A 14,412-nucleotide genomic window follows, 5' to 3' on the forward strand; every position below is an offset into this window, starting at 1 on the left:
TATGATATCTATATAGATGTGATATAGAAACTATAATAATAATAAATAAATCTAAGAGGTCATTGTATTATAAATATCATTATTTATATACCTAAATTTTTAAGATATTGACAAAGAATTACAAATTCAACTTTATAAATAAATTAGTTCGCATTGCATGTAAGTTCCAAAGTGTTACTTTCATACGTATTTGCACAAATAATATTTTATATTTTTAATTGTTTATGTGAAAATTTTTATATTAAATGAGAGTTTTTCTATCTTTTCAAACAACAATAGCATATTTCCTTCTTCATCATTAAAGAATGACTATAAAATATGGTATCCTCAAATTAACTTAATATCTTGTATAATTAAAAATAAACGTAAGTATATTTCTTTTAAATTATTCTTTTAAAAAAAATAGGATCTTTTCAAAATTAATTTATAATTTAGGATTTTAAAAAATATAAAAAAATTCAGTATATATAAATAATAAAATTTGGAATAAATAAATAAAAAGTTTTAGAAATAAACCTTTATTGATTAAGAAATAATTATATATAAGTAATTTGAAGGCACCATTTTAAAAAGTTTAATTATTTTGTTGGTTTTATAGTTTTGCAAAATTTTCAATTAGGTTCTTATACATTTTTTCTTTTAATTTGGTCCCTGCACCAATTTTTTTTTCAATTAGGTCCTTTTTCACAGTAATCGGTTTAATTGAATAGGGACCTAATTAAAAAAATATTGATGCAGGGACACAAATAAAAGAAAAAAAAGTATATAGACCTAATTAAAAAAAATTAGTGCAAAAACTCAATTAGAAAGAAAAAAGTATAGAGAACTAATTAAAAATTTCGCAAAACTATAAAGACCAATAGAGTAATTAAACCTTTTAAAATTTTATTTGGGACTATTTTGATATTTATTAAACTCTTTAGAGACTATTTTATACTCATCCTATGGACAGATTTATCCTGATCGCACATATGATCATTTAATGATCACGTGCGCGAGTCAATGTTCTACTCAACCGTCTACTCAACCGTCGTTGTTGGTAACTAACAAATAAGAATTGTATTATCTAACAGAAGTAAATGTTACGGGTTATTTTATGTATTTTAAAACATAAGAAATTAAAATGTTCAATTTTAAAAATTTTAAAGACCGATTTATATAATTACTCTATCATTTTTATATATTCATATTAAAAAAATCTACATAGACTTCAAAAATCAATCACCACTTATATGGTGTTTAGAAACCTCCTAAAATTCAATTTTCATAAAAATTGAATTGAATTATACAATGTTTAAAATAAAAAAGATAAAATTAATTTAAATAAAATTTAATTCAATTCTACTATTTTTTTCTAAAATAAATTCCTATCCAATTGAATGTGATTTAAAATTTTATTCTATTAAAATGTCATATAAAACATAAAATGTCCAAAATATTCGTATAACCTAATTCTTTTCTTTTTACACATTCACTTTCAAAGTTTCCTACATTTTAACATACACGTCTTCCACGGCACCTCCATCCTCCTTCTCTTTACTGCTTCACCGACTAAAGCATAAGGTATGTATATGTTTTGTGAATTTAACGTAAGTGTATTCCTCCCCTTGCTTATGTTTCAATTTATATATGTTTTGTGCATTTATTCGTATGTGTATGCTTTGGGAATTTCAGGTATGTGTATTGCTTTTTGTTTCAACTTATTATATATTTTCGGACTTCTACTTTTTTATTTTGCAAACAGAAGTAGACAAATTTTAATTGAAGAAAAATTTAATTGGAAAATAATTTTTTTAAGTTATTTTATATAATTTAATAAATAAATATATTTATTATTTAAATATAATATTATATTAATAAAGATTAAAGATATTTACTATAAAATTTCAATTTATTTGATAAACATTTTAAATACTGAAATTCAATTCAATTCCTAATACAATTCAATTTAATTTTATATTATTACAAGTTTTTGTTTTCTTTATAGGAATACATATTTGATATTTATAAAAAGAAAAGATTATTATTATACCGTGACATACTTAATATTTAATTATTTTACTATAAAAAAATTGATCTTTATAGTATTGTTCATACCCGATCCAAAAACATTAAACTAGATTCAAAAAAACTAAAAGCCCACTTAAAAAGGTGCAGGCCTCCTCACTTACCTGACCTCACAGAAGTCGGACATGATAAAGGTGGTTCTACCCTATTTATCTAAATAAACAATTGACTCCTGAAATATCTTCTACTATTTCTCCACTTTATCTGGAATAGAGATCTCAATAAATTAACAAGAATAAGGAACAGTTATTCACCATCAAAGGTGGAACTACTTTAAAAATTTGGTTATCTTTCTACTATAAATACATTGACAAAACTTCAGGTATATTCAGACCCAACCTACTAAAAACCTACTTAAAACCTTTGCTAACATAAGTATCGGAGTCTGTTGCAAGTATCACTGATAAACCACTAATTTATGGTTTATCTTGTGCTTAATTGAGTGGATTTTATCAATCTTTCGTACACTTATTCATACTAATTGCATGAGTTTACGTTTTCCGTCCTGATTTTGTGCTATGATTGAAAACATGCTTTTTTGGCCTTATATTTGCTAATATTAATCCTCTCTTATTACCATTAGATGTCGTGATATGTGTGTTAAGTGATTTCAGAGATTACAGGGCAGTAATGACTTAGAGGATGGAAAGGAAGCATGCAAAAGTGGAAGGAATACAAGAAGTTGAAGAAACTGTAAAGCTGTCAGCCTGACCCTCTCAAACTAAAACGACCATAACTTGAGCTATAGATGTCCAAATGATGCGGTTCCAGTTGCGTTGGAAAGCTAACGTCCGGGGCTTCAATTTGATATATAATTTGCCATAATAGCCGTACATCAAGGCGACGTGAACGCGTGCTTCACGCGGACACATCGTAGTGACGTAAATCAGCGTGTTGGAATTCGCATCCAGCAATTTCTGGGCTGTTTTTGACCCAGTTCTCAGCCCAGAAAATACAGATTAAAGGCTGCAAAGTAGAGGAATGAAGAGAGATAACTCATAATTCACTTTTCATAATTTAGATGTAGTTTTTAGAGAGAGAGGCTCTCTCATCTCTCTTAGGATTTAGAATTTAGGATTTAGGATTTCTCTTATTTTAGGATCTCTTCTTCAGTCACAGGTTCAATATTCCTTTTATTTTATATTTCTCTTCTACTTTTAAATACTCTAATGCTTTTATTTGTTAATTACTTATGTTGCCAAATTGGCTTATGGACCATTCATGTTATGATTTTCTTAATTAATATAATTTGAGGTACTTCAGACTCATGCTTGCTCTCTTCTATTTATTATATAAAAAATTTAGATTTTTTTCTTTTGGCTTTGGTTGATTAATTGGTAACTCTTGAGTTGTCAAACTCATCGTGATTGATAATTGATATCTTTGCTGATTGATTTAGATTCCTATAACTCTAGTCTTTCCTCAGGAGTTGACTAGGACTTTAGGTGTTAAATTGATTTACCCACTTGACTTACCTTTATAATTAGAGGTTGACTGAGTGGTAGCAACAATATAATTCTCATCACCATTGACAAGGATAACTAGGATAGGACTTCCAGTTTTCACACCTTGCCAAGAGTTTTATTAGTTATTAATTTATTAATTCCTGCAATCTATGTCTCTTGTTCAAAACCCTTTCAAAACCCAAAATACTATTTTCCATAACCAATAATAAATCATACTTCCCTGCAATTCCTTGAGAAGACGATCCGAGGTTTGAATACTTCGGTTTATAAATTTTATTGGGTTTGTTACTTGTGACAATCAAATGTTTGTACAAAAGGATTTTATGTTGGTTTAGAAGCTATACTTACAACGCGATTATATTCTTGTGAAATTCTTTACCGATAGGAAATCTGATCATCAAAATGGTGCCGTTGCCGGGGAGTTGCAAACGTGTGCCTTATTATTGGTTATTATAAATATTTTTTTTACTTGTTTATTTGTTTTTGTTTCCCCTTTTTATCTCTACTAGCTACTATGAGTTCTCACCCCTCTCGCTTTGAGTTTGGATCTAATTTTGTTGAAAAGAATGGAAGCTATAATAGGAACATGCATCAAGGTCAACACAATCAAAGATGGACGGAGCCACGAGGATTTGATCAACCCTCATGGCAACAACCACCTCCAATGGACTATCAACAACCATTCTGTGATGCATGCCAAGATAACGGCTATGGTGAGCACTCTTTTGATTATCAACAACCACCACCATACGCCTATGAACCCCCTCATCAACATAGCCTTGGACCACCATACTCACAAGTCCCCTACAATCATTCACCTCTATATGACCCTAACCCATATCCACCATACCAACCACCCTATGAACCGTATGAACCATATATAGAACCACCCCAATTCCACCCCAATTACTCCCAAGAATCACCACCTCAATATACACCATCTCCATATCCATCAATCCAAGAGCACTATGATCCTACTTATGACAGCCGAGCGCAACAAGAATCAAGGGATCGTCTCAAGGAAACAGCGGAAAAATTTCATGCAACCCTTCGCCAACTGGATCAAGCGATAAATCGATTACCTTCCCAACGTTCGGACATTCAAGGAATCCCCATGGCTTCATGTGGAGAATCTACTGAAGAACGTGGCATGAAGGAGAAGTTAGAAACTCCAGTGGACAGTGAGTAGCACAATTTTGTATTGGAACAATTGGAAGAAGCTACGCCTGCCATTAAAGAGGAAGAAGTGGTTGAAGACTTAGGAGATGCGGAACCTCCATGGGAAACTCAAGTCACAAAGCCACCTTCTAAGGAGCTTGAATTTGATGTTGATGAGGGTGTACAACCTCCAAGGCATATCATGATTGAAGACTTTGAAGGGGACGATCAAGAGATGGATTCAATCATTAATGAATTCTTATCTACATTTGAATCCTCTCCCATTAGACTTGACATGGAGATTAAAGAAGAAGAAGCACAACCTCCCATGCCCTTGGTGAGAAATGAAGAAGAGATTGAATTGGAAGAAAGCTACCAAGAGGAAGATGTTGATATTGAAGAAGCTTGCAAAGAGGTGGTAGTTGTAAAAGAAGAACACAAAAGAGTGGAGCTTGCAAGTTCATTAGAAACCCCTCTCCCTAAGTTGCCATCATCCTTCACAACATTCAAGTGGGTAAAATTCATATCCCTTAGCTTTCTAATTCCACTTGAATATGGGCTACGGGAGACGGATGATCAACTTAGAGCTCTTTGTGGCATTAAGAGTAAGAGGAAGATGGTCAGGGTAAGAATTGTCCTGCAAGGTTCATTATGGTTGGAAGCTTTAAGTTTAAACGCAAAGGTTGGTGTAGAGCTCAACTGAATGGATCTAGGAAGTTGTTTGGCCGCTTTAGTGAGAATTCAGATTGCTTGCTACCCGGATGGAACAATATTGCTCAAAAGAAGACGGGTGCAAAAGCAAGGTTTGGGATCCTGGAATCCGCTCTGACATTCAACATCCCGAAAGCCTGAGAACCTGTTTGCAACTGCTCAAGGGCTTTACATGCCTTGTTTGGGACCCCGGAGGCTGTTGGAATTCCAAACACTGCTGGAGGTTTTTGGATGAATACAAGCACAAGCCACCATAATAGGAAGCTCACCAAATGTCCAACTTAAGGACTTTAACTAAAAGTGCTAGGTGGGAGACAACCCACCATGGTATGATCGTTCCTTTTTTTTCAGTTTTAATTTTAGTCTGTTTTTGAGTTTTGATTGAACCTGAAATCATGCATAGCATTCATATTAAGCATTGCATTTTGCATACTGCATTATAAAAAAGGCACGCAACGCGACAGCGTCGCCGACGCGTCCGCGTCATAGGTGCCTTAGGAAGAAAAGAAATTTTACAGAAAGTCATGCGAAAGCGCGGCTGGAGGCATGCCTTTGGCACAAATTGATCCACGCGATCGCGACACTGATGCGTTCGCGTCATGTGAGAAAAATGCCTCCCACGCGTCCGCGTCACCCACGCGAACGTGTGGCCCTGTATAAACGACGTCAAGAGGTGTATGGCAGAAAGTTGAGCGACCGCGAGGCTGCCCTCGCGCTAATGGCACAAATCACTCCACGCGAATGTGTGACCCACGCGCTCGCGTCGCCTGCGCTGCACAACTTATTCAGATCAGCGCCAATTATCTTATCTTTTCTTTTCTAATCTTAATTTCTTCTATCTTTTCTTCTTTCTTCTTCCTTTTCTTACTTTCTTCCTCTTCATCTCTTTAACTTATCATCCCTCTTCACTTCCATTCTATTTCATTTAATTTATTTGCATACTTTCATTCATTGTATTATTTTCGTTGGTGTTAAAAATTAATTTGGGTCATTATTTCTTATATTTTGCTTGTGGATTGTTAAGGAATTGTTTGACAATTATATGTTATTTTTTTAAGGGTTCTTGCATGTTCAATTTAATACTTTCAATACCTTATTTACCATGCATGCTATGTGTTTGTGAAAAAGCCCATATGGCATTGTGCACTATTTTTAGATTTCTTTTAATCTACTACTCTAAATGCTTGCTTTTCACAAAACCCTTTTTCTATTTTATTAATTTTATATAATTGTTATTACAAATATATTGTTAATTTGAAAGACTTGGTAATCTAACTTGGACATTGAATGCTTGATCTATGCTACTCATGCCTTTGCCGGCATGCCAATAAATACCTTGCATTTAACTGTCATCACATGCACTTGCTATATTTCCATTGATGACTTTTCACATGTAGTCATGACCATGTGTTAAAGTCATTCTTCTTTACTGTGCATTGATTACCACCTTTCTCGTTCTCTTCCTTGCTCTAACCCTTAGCTTTAAAAGTTACTTTCTTTTTCCCTTTTCAGGATGGCCACCAAGAAAGATAAAGAGAAAGCTACTCCCAAACCACTGGCAAGGAAAGGAACAAAAAGAGCACCAGCTGAAGAACCACAACCCCCATCCACTTGCACATCTTAGCATACACCGAGGACGGTGCAATCTTTAAGTGTGGGGAGGTCGATACCAACTTCCAGGGGTTAGTTACCTTCTTTTCAACATCAATACTCTATTTTCTCTGTTTGTTCATTGTTTCATTTGCATATTTGATTGCATGTTTATTTGATTTTATGCATTTAGTTACTACTTGGATGAAGTAATATTTTCCTTTTCCAAGAAATTTTTATAGTATTTCACTAATTTAAATTGAAAAATTTTTGGAAAACTTGTTTGGAAGTTGTATCTGGAACATAGTTAAAAGCTAGAACACACAACCTGTGAGATTTTGAGCCTAATTACATGGTTACATTATTTAACCATAAATATTTTTATTCTTGTGTGTTTTCTTCTCTATGATTGTAATCTTTATTTTGTTCCAGTCTATATGTCCATTATTTAGTATATTTACATGCTTGCATATGATTGAGGCCATTATTTAAATTTTTACTCACTTATCCCAAATAAGCCTACCCTTTAAATCACCTTTGTTAGCCCCCTTGAGCCTTTTAACCCCCTTCTATTTCATAACCACATTACTAGCCTTAAGCAGAAAAATAAAATAAAAATCCCAAGTTGAATCCTTAGTTAGCTTAAGATAGATATTGTGTATAATTTAAGTGTGGGAAATTTTACGGGAACATGGGATGATAGAAAAAAGTAGGGAATTAAATTGAATAAGTTATTTGAAAATTTGGGAAGCATGCTCATGTGAAATCAAAATAATTAAATTACCATGTGCATTGAAAAAAAAATTATTAAGTAATTAAATAAGGGGGTACAAAAAAAATATTACCCCAAAAGCAAAATAAAAAGAATCAATGCACATGGGACAAAATTCAAAAATAAGTTTGATACATGAACATGTAATACAAAAGTGGGAAAATTTTGGATAGCTAGGTAAAGCATTTTAAATTATATAAAGTATGTATATGTTAGGTGAGATCTTAGACTGATCAAGGATTCACTTTGTTAGCTCACTTAACCTTATATATACATTCTTACCTTTACCTTAGCCCCATTACAACCCTGAGAAGACCTCATGATGTTTGCATTGGTATGCTAAATATTTGTTGATTTGTTAGATGAAGAACAAAGTTTAGAAAGCATTATTAGAGAAGAGTAGAGTGAATTACCCTATACACTTGAGAGACTAGAGTGATATACACTACCAGTGAGGGTTCAATGCTTGATTCTATGTTCCCTGCTTTCATGAGCTATCTTCTTACAGGTTTACTTGTCTTTTACTGTGTAATTTGAATTAGTGGAATTTGATTCATATTTATCTTGGAAAACTTATTTACTTTTAACCAAGTAGGTAGAAACATTTTGCATGTAGTTGCATTCACATAGATAGGTTGCATTGCATACTCTCTATCATTCCTCTTCACTCCTTTATAGCTTCTCTTGAGCTTAGCATGAGGACATGCTAATATTTAAGTGTGGGGAGGTTGATAAACCACTATTTTATGGTTTATCTTGTGCTTAATTGAGTGGATTTTATCAATCTTTCATACACTTATTCATACTAATTGCATGAGTTTACGTTTTCCGTCCTGATTTTGTGCTATGATTGAAAACATATTTTTTTGGGCTTATATTTGCTAATATTAATCCTCTCATATTACCATTAGATGCCATGATATGTGTGTTAAGTGATTTCAGAGATTACAGGGCAGGAGTGGCTTAGAGGATGGAAAGAAAGCATGCAAAAGTGGAAGAAATACAAGAAGTTGAAGGAACTGCAAATCTGTCAGCCTGACTCTCTCGCACTAAAACGACCATAACTTGAGCTACAGAGGTCCAAATGATGCGATCCCAGTTGCGTTAGAAAGCTAATGTCTGGGGCTTCGATTTGATATATAATTTACCATAGTGGCTATACATCTAGGTGACGTGAATGCGTGCTCTACACAGACACATCGTAAAATTAGCGTGTTGAAATTCGCATCCAGCAATTTCTAGGCTGTTTTTGAGCCAGTTCTTGGCCCAGAAAACACAAATTAAAGGCTGCAAAGTTGAGAAATGAAGAGAGACAACTCATAATTCACTTTTCATAATTTAGATATGGTTTTTAGAGAGAAAGGCTCTCTCCTCTCTCTTAGGATTTAGAATTTAGGATTTAGGATTTCTCTTATTTTAGGATTTCTTCTTCAGTCACAGGATTAATATTCCTTTTACTTTATATTTATCTTCTACTTTTAGTTACTCTAATGCTTTTATTTGTTAATTACTTATGTTGCCAAATTGGCTTATGGACCATTCATGTTATGATTTTCTTAATTAATATAATTTGAGGTACTTTAGACTCATGATTGCTCTCTTCTATTTATTATATAAATAATTTAGATTTTTTTCTTTTGGCTTTGGTTGATTAATTGGTAACTCTTGAGTTGTCAAACTCATCGTGATTGATAATTGATATCTTTGCTGATTGATTTAGATTCCTATAACTCTAGTCTTTCCTCAGAAGTTGACTAGGACTTTAGGTGTTAAATTGATTTACCCACTTGACTTACCTTCATAGTTAGAGGTTGATTGAGTGGTAGCAAAAATATAATTTTCATCACCATTGATAAGGATAACTAGGATAGGACTTCCAGTTTTCACACCTTGCCAAGAGTTTTATTAGTTATTAATTTATTAATTCCTGCAATCTATTTCTCTTGTTCAAAACCCTTTCAAAACCCAAAATACTGTTTTCCATAACCAATAATAAATCATACTTGACTGCAATTCCTTGAGAAGACGACCCGAGGTTTGAATACTTCGGTTTATAAATTTTATTGGGTTTGTTACTTGTGACAACCAAACGTTTGTACAAAAGGATTTTCTGTTGGTTTAGAAGCTATACTTACAATGCAATTATATTCTTGTGAAATTTTTTACCGATAGGAAATCCGATCGTCAATCACCCCCACCTCCTCACGAGGAACTCGGACGGCGGCTCCTCGGCACATATAAAAGTCAGACGATGCCTCAAAAAGAGTCTAGACCACACACCTAGACCCAAAAGCAACCTAGTTTCAGGTAACTCTCAGAATATTGGCATCGTTGATGGGGACCTAGAAGTCTACTTCACCTACGTATGACAGACAACTAGTATGAAGATGGTCATATGGCATCTGAGTCAGATCCAGAGCCTCACAACAATGACCTGACGCTTGCATTCCCTCGACCAAGGGAGAGAATAAATTCCCCCCCACGGGGAGGGAACGCCAGGAAACCATCATTTGCAACGAATTCACTCAGAAGTCCACCCACCTAAAGACGAAGAACCTCCCCATCCGATGGAGATATTAGGGTTGGCTCATGGACATCGCGGTCGATTGGAACAACTCAAGCAGGAGGCTGAACGATAACGAGAAGCAGATAGAGAACTACGAAAGGAAGTAAGACAACAAAAGAACTGGAGGAGAAGCTTTCGAAGTTGGAAGCTTACCTTCGAAGACGCTCCAATCGAGCAGATTGGGAGGAAAGTTCTCTTGGAGAGGAAGATCCATTTGTTGAGGAGATCATGCGAGCAAGGTTCTTAGAAATTTCAAGACTCCCGACATAGATCTCTATGATGGAATGTATGGCCCAAGACATCACCTCAGTAACTTCAAAAGTCGGATGTACCTAGCTAATGCTTGTGATGCAACTCATTGCAAGGCCTTCTCGACAATATTGATTAACGCAGTAATGAAATAATTTGGCAACTTTCCACCTAAGCAAGTAACCTGCTTTAATGACCTGGCAAGGAAGTTTCTTACCCAATTTCAATTCATAAAGACAAAGTTAAGCACGCTCCAAACCTGCTTGAGGTCAAACAAGAAATTGCAGAGACACTTTGAGATTATATAGAGAGATTCAACAAAGCCTGCTTGAATATATAAAATTTACCCCCTGAAGCGGTAATAATGAGTTTGGTTAATGGCTTTAAAGAAGGGTCATTCTCCTAATCCATATCCAAGCGACACCCAATTTCCTTGTATGAAGTGCAAGAACGAGAAGAAAAGTACATCAACATGGAGGAGAATTTCCGACTTAGAGAGCCTCTTCCAAGGCCAAGCTTGTCGTACCAAGCTCAGGACAAGGAGAAGGAAGCTAAGAAAAAAGAGGAGTACAAGTCAGAAAAGTCTCGAAGATATCACAACTACACCTCACTTTGAGTTTCTCTTGTAAATGTTTACAAAGAGATATGTCACACCAAAAATTTTTAACCTCTTTGGCCTATCAAACACAAAAAGTCAGAAGTTGAACAGAATATTGCGAGTACTACAAGCTATACAAGCATTCTACAAATGATTGTTTTGACTTAAAGAATGTCATAGAAACGTTGGCTAGGGAAGGTCGGTTAGAAAGGTACCTGGCCATGATGTAAGATGACAAAAGAAAAAGGAAAAGAGATGATGTTGACGTAGGACGGTGAGACCGACCCCGTAAACTATTGAGAGGAACTTACACATGATAAATGGAGGGTTTGCAGAGGAGGAATCTCTAAATTCTCACGTAAAAGGCATCTTAAAGAAGTATACCAAGTCGAGGAAGACAACAGAATTTTTTATTTACCCACAATCTCGTTCACCAAAGAGGATGCACAAGGGGTGACACCTAGACACGACGACCTAATAATAATAACAATGATCCTTGCTAATGAAAATCTCCATAGAATTTTGGTGGACCAAGGGAGTTCGGCGGACATACTGTTTAAGCCCACTTTCGACAAGCTTAGGCTAGAAGAAAAGAATTTGAAGGCGTATCCAGACAACCATTTTGGGTTGGGAGACACGCTGATCCGACCTTTATCTCGTTATACACCCCTTTTACTAAAGGCACGAGGTCAAGAACGTTAAGCGTCGACTACATTGTTGTCAACATCATGTCCACTTATAATGCCCTAATAGGATGGTCTACTTGAAACCGACTAGCGGCAGCTGTCTCTACACCCCACCTATGTATGAAATTTTCAACTACAAAAGGAATCAGTACCATAAAGGGAGATAAAAAATTGGCAAAAAATTGATACAATAAAAGGCTTAATTTAAGAGGCAGTACTGATGGCAAAGAAGTTAACACTATTGAGCTCGGCGGTGTCTGAATTCGAGAAGAATTACGTCCCCAGCCTGAAGGAAAGATAGAAAAGGTACAAATCATGGATCATGCCGAAAAGACAACGAGTATAGGGGCCAACGTGGAAGAAGGTCTAAAGGCATAGCTCGTTGATCTCTTGCAAAGGAACTCCGACCTCTTTGCTTGGAAAGCCTCTGATATGCCTGGTATAGACCCCGACCTCATGTCTCACAAGCTCGCCGTTTATGGATTCTCGACCTGTTCAACAAAATCGGTGAAAGCTCGGACCTGAAAGGACATAGGTCATGGAAGAACATGTGCAAGCTTTGTTAGAAGTCAAATTCATAAGAGGGATAAAGTATCCTTTGTGGCTGGGTAACGTGATTCTAGTAAAAAACAGAACAGAAAATAGAGGATATGTGTTGATTACACCAACTTCAACAAAGCTTACCCTGAGGATCCATACCTTCTCCCTAGCATTGATTATCTGGTTGACTCAGCTTCAGGGTACAGGTATTTGTCCTTTATGGACGCATACTCGGGATATAATCAAATTCTGATGTATAAACTAGAATAGGAAAAGTCCTTTTTTCATCACTCCTAAGGCTAACTATTGTTACATAGTAATGCCTTTCGGATTAAAGAATGCTGGAGCTACAACTAACAATTGATGAATAAGATATTTTTCTCTCACCTAGAAAAACTCATGGAAGTATATATGGACGACATGTTCGTCAAGACCAAGCATGAACTTACTCTTTTGTCTGACCTCTTTGAGGTATTCTCCATAGTAAGGAAGCATGGGATGAGATTAAACCCTTCAAATACACCTTCGTAGTGGAGGCTGGAAAGTTCTTAGGCTTCCAGTGCTATTTTAGAAAACCACAACTAAACCGGCAAGTGTACCAGATCGTACCAAGTAATACCTCAAGTGAGTGAGGGTCTATCCCACGAGAATTAATGGACCAAACAACAATAATTGAGTGATTTGCTTAGTCAGACAAGAATAAAGGAATGTTTTGGGTTCCAATACATTAAACAGTAATTTAGGAATTTAGAAAGCAAATGGTAAATGGGTTGAAAAAAGTATGTGAAAAAACAGTTAAGGTTTCAGAGTTATTTATTTTTTCAAATTAACGATTCTTACCGATTACCTTAATCATGCAAGATTCAATTCATGGCAAACTTCAATTGATAAATCCTTATTTAAAGTAATTAAGCGATTGATTTGAGAATAAATGATTTTTGAATCTTATGAAAGAGGTTTAAACTAGAAACGATTTTTAAGTATTGTTAGGGGATTTTTGTTAAGTGAAAATGAGATTTTACAAAAGAGAAATGACCTTAAGAAAGTGGCATTAGTTTTAAAGAAAAAAGACTTGAGAAAATGATGAAATGAGAATTTAACTTTTTTCAAAAGAATGAATTTGGAAAAAGGTCTATTTTAATTGTGCATCTATGTGATATTATTTGAGTTTAATTAATTATGAAAACGGATTATGCTTTGAGCTTGAAAAAGGAATTGAAGTTGGTTAATTTGATTGAAGCTTTTTGTTCTGAAAAGTTTTAGAAGAGTTAAAATATTTGAACTTGATTTGGTAAAAATGAAATGGGTTTCGAGACCTTTTGAGAATGTCTTAAATTTAAAATTGAAACTAGAAATTGTTTTGGAGAACTTAGTAAAATCAAAAGTGAGTTTATTTGATTGATTCTAATTAAAGAGTTATGACTTAAGGATTTTAATGAATTTAAAGTAGTGAGATTAAAAATGATTATTGATTGGGTTCGGATGAACAACACAAGATAAGGTTTTGGGAGGATCTAGAGAGTTTGGTTCAAGGCATATCTTTGGGAGATAAGATTTTCTTAGGAGGATATTTAAATGGCCATGTTGGGAGAGAAGTGACTGGATATGGGAGTATTCACGGAGGCCATGGTTTCGGGGTGATCAATGCCGAGGGTAAAACTATTTTGGACTTTTCCTCAACTTTTGATCTTCTCATCGCAAATACATGTTTTAAAAAGAGAGACGAACATCTTATAACCTATAAGAGTGGCATGACAAGCTCTCAAATCGACTTCTTCTTGTTGAGGAGAGTCGACCGGAAATTTTGCATTAACTGTAAAATTATCCCGGGAGAGAGTTTGACAACACAACATAGGGTGCTCGTCATGGATTTTCGCGTTGAGCAAAAGTTGAGGAAAAGACATCATACGAAGAACCCAAGGACGAGGTGGTGGCGGATGAAAGGTGAGGAACAAAGAAGCTTCCTAAGACAGGTAGGAGAAGAGGCAAAGTGGGATGGGAATGGAAGC

General features: G+C 34.9%; 1 protein-coding gene across 1 annotated transcript in view; it reads right to left on the reverse strand.

Annotated features, from left to right (window-relative positions):
- Positions 1 to 14,412, reverse strand: part of LOC107465804 (plasmodesmata-located protein 4-like) — a 23,552-nt gene that overhangs the window by 1,115 nt on the left and 8,025 nt on the right. The window lies entirely within an intron of this gene.

Source organism: Arachis duranensis, chromosome 9 (genome assembly GCF_000817695.3).
Source record: "Arachis duranensis cultivar V14167 chromosome 9, aradu.V14167.gnm2.J7QH, whole genome shotgun sequence".
Lineage (NCBI taxonomy): Eukaryota > Viridiplantae > Streptophyta > Magnoliopsida > Fabales > Fabaceae > Arachis > Arachis duranensis.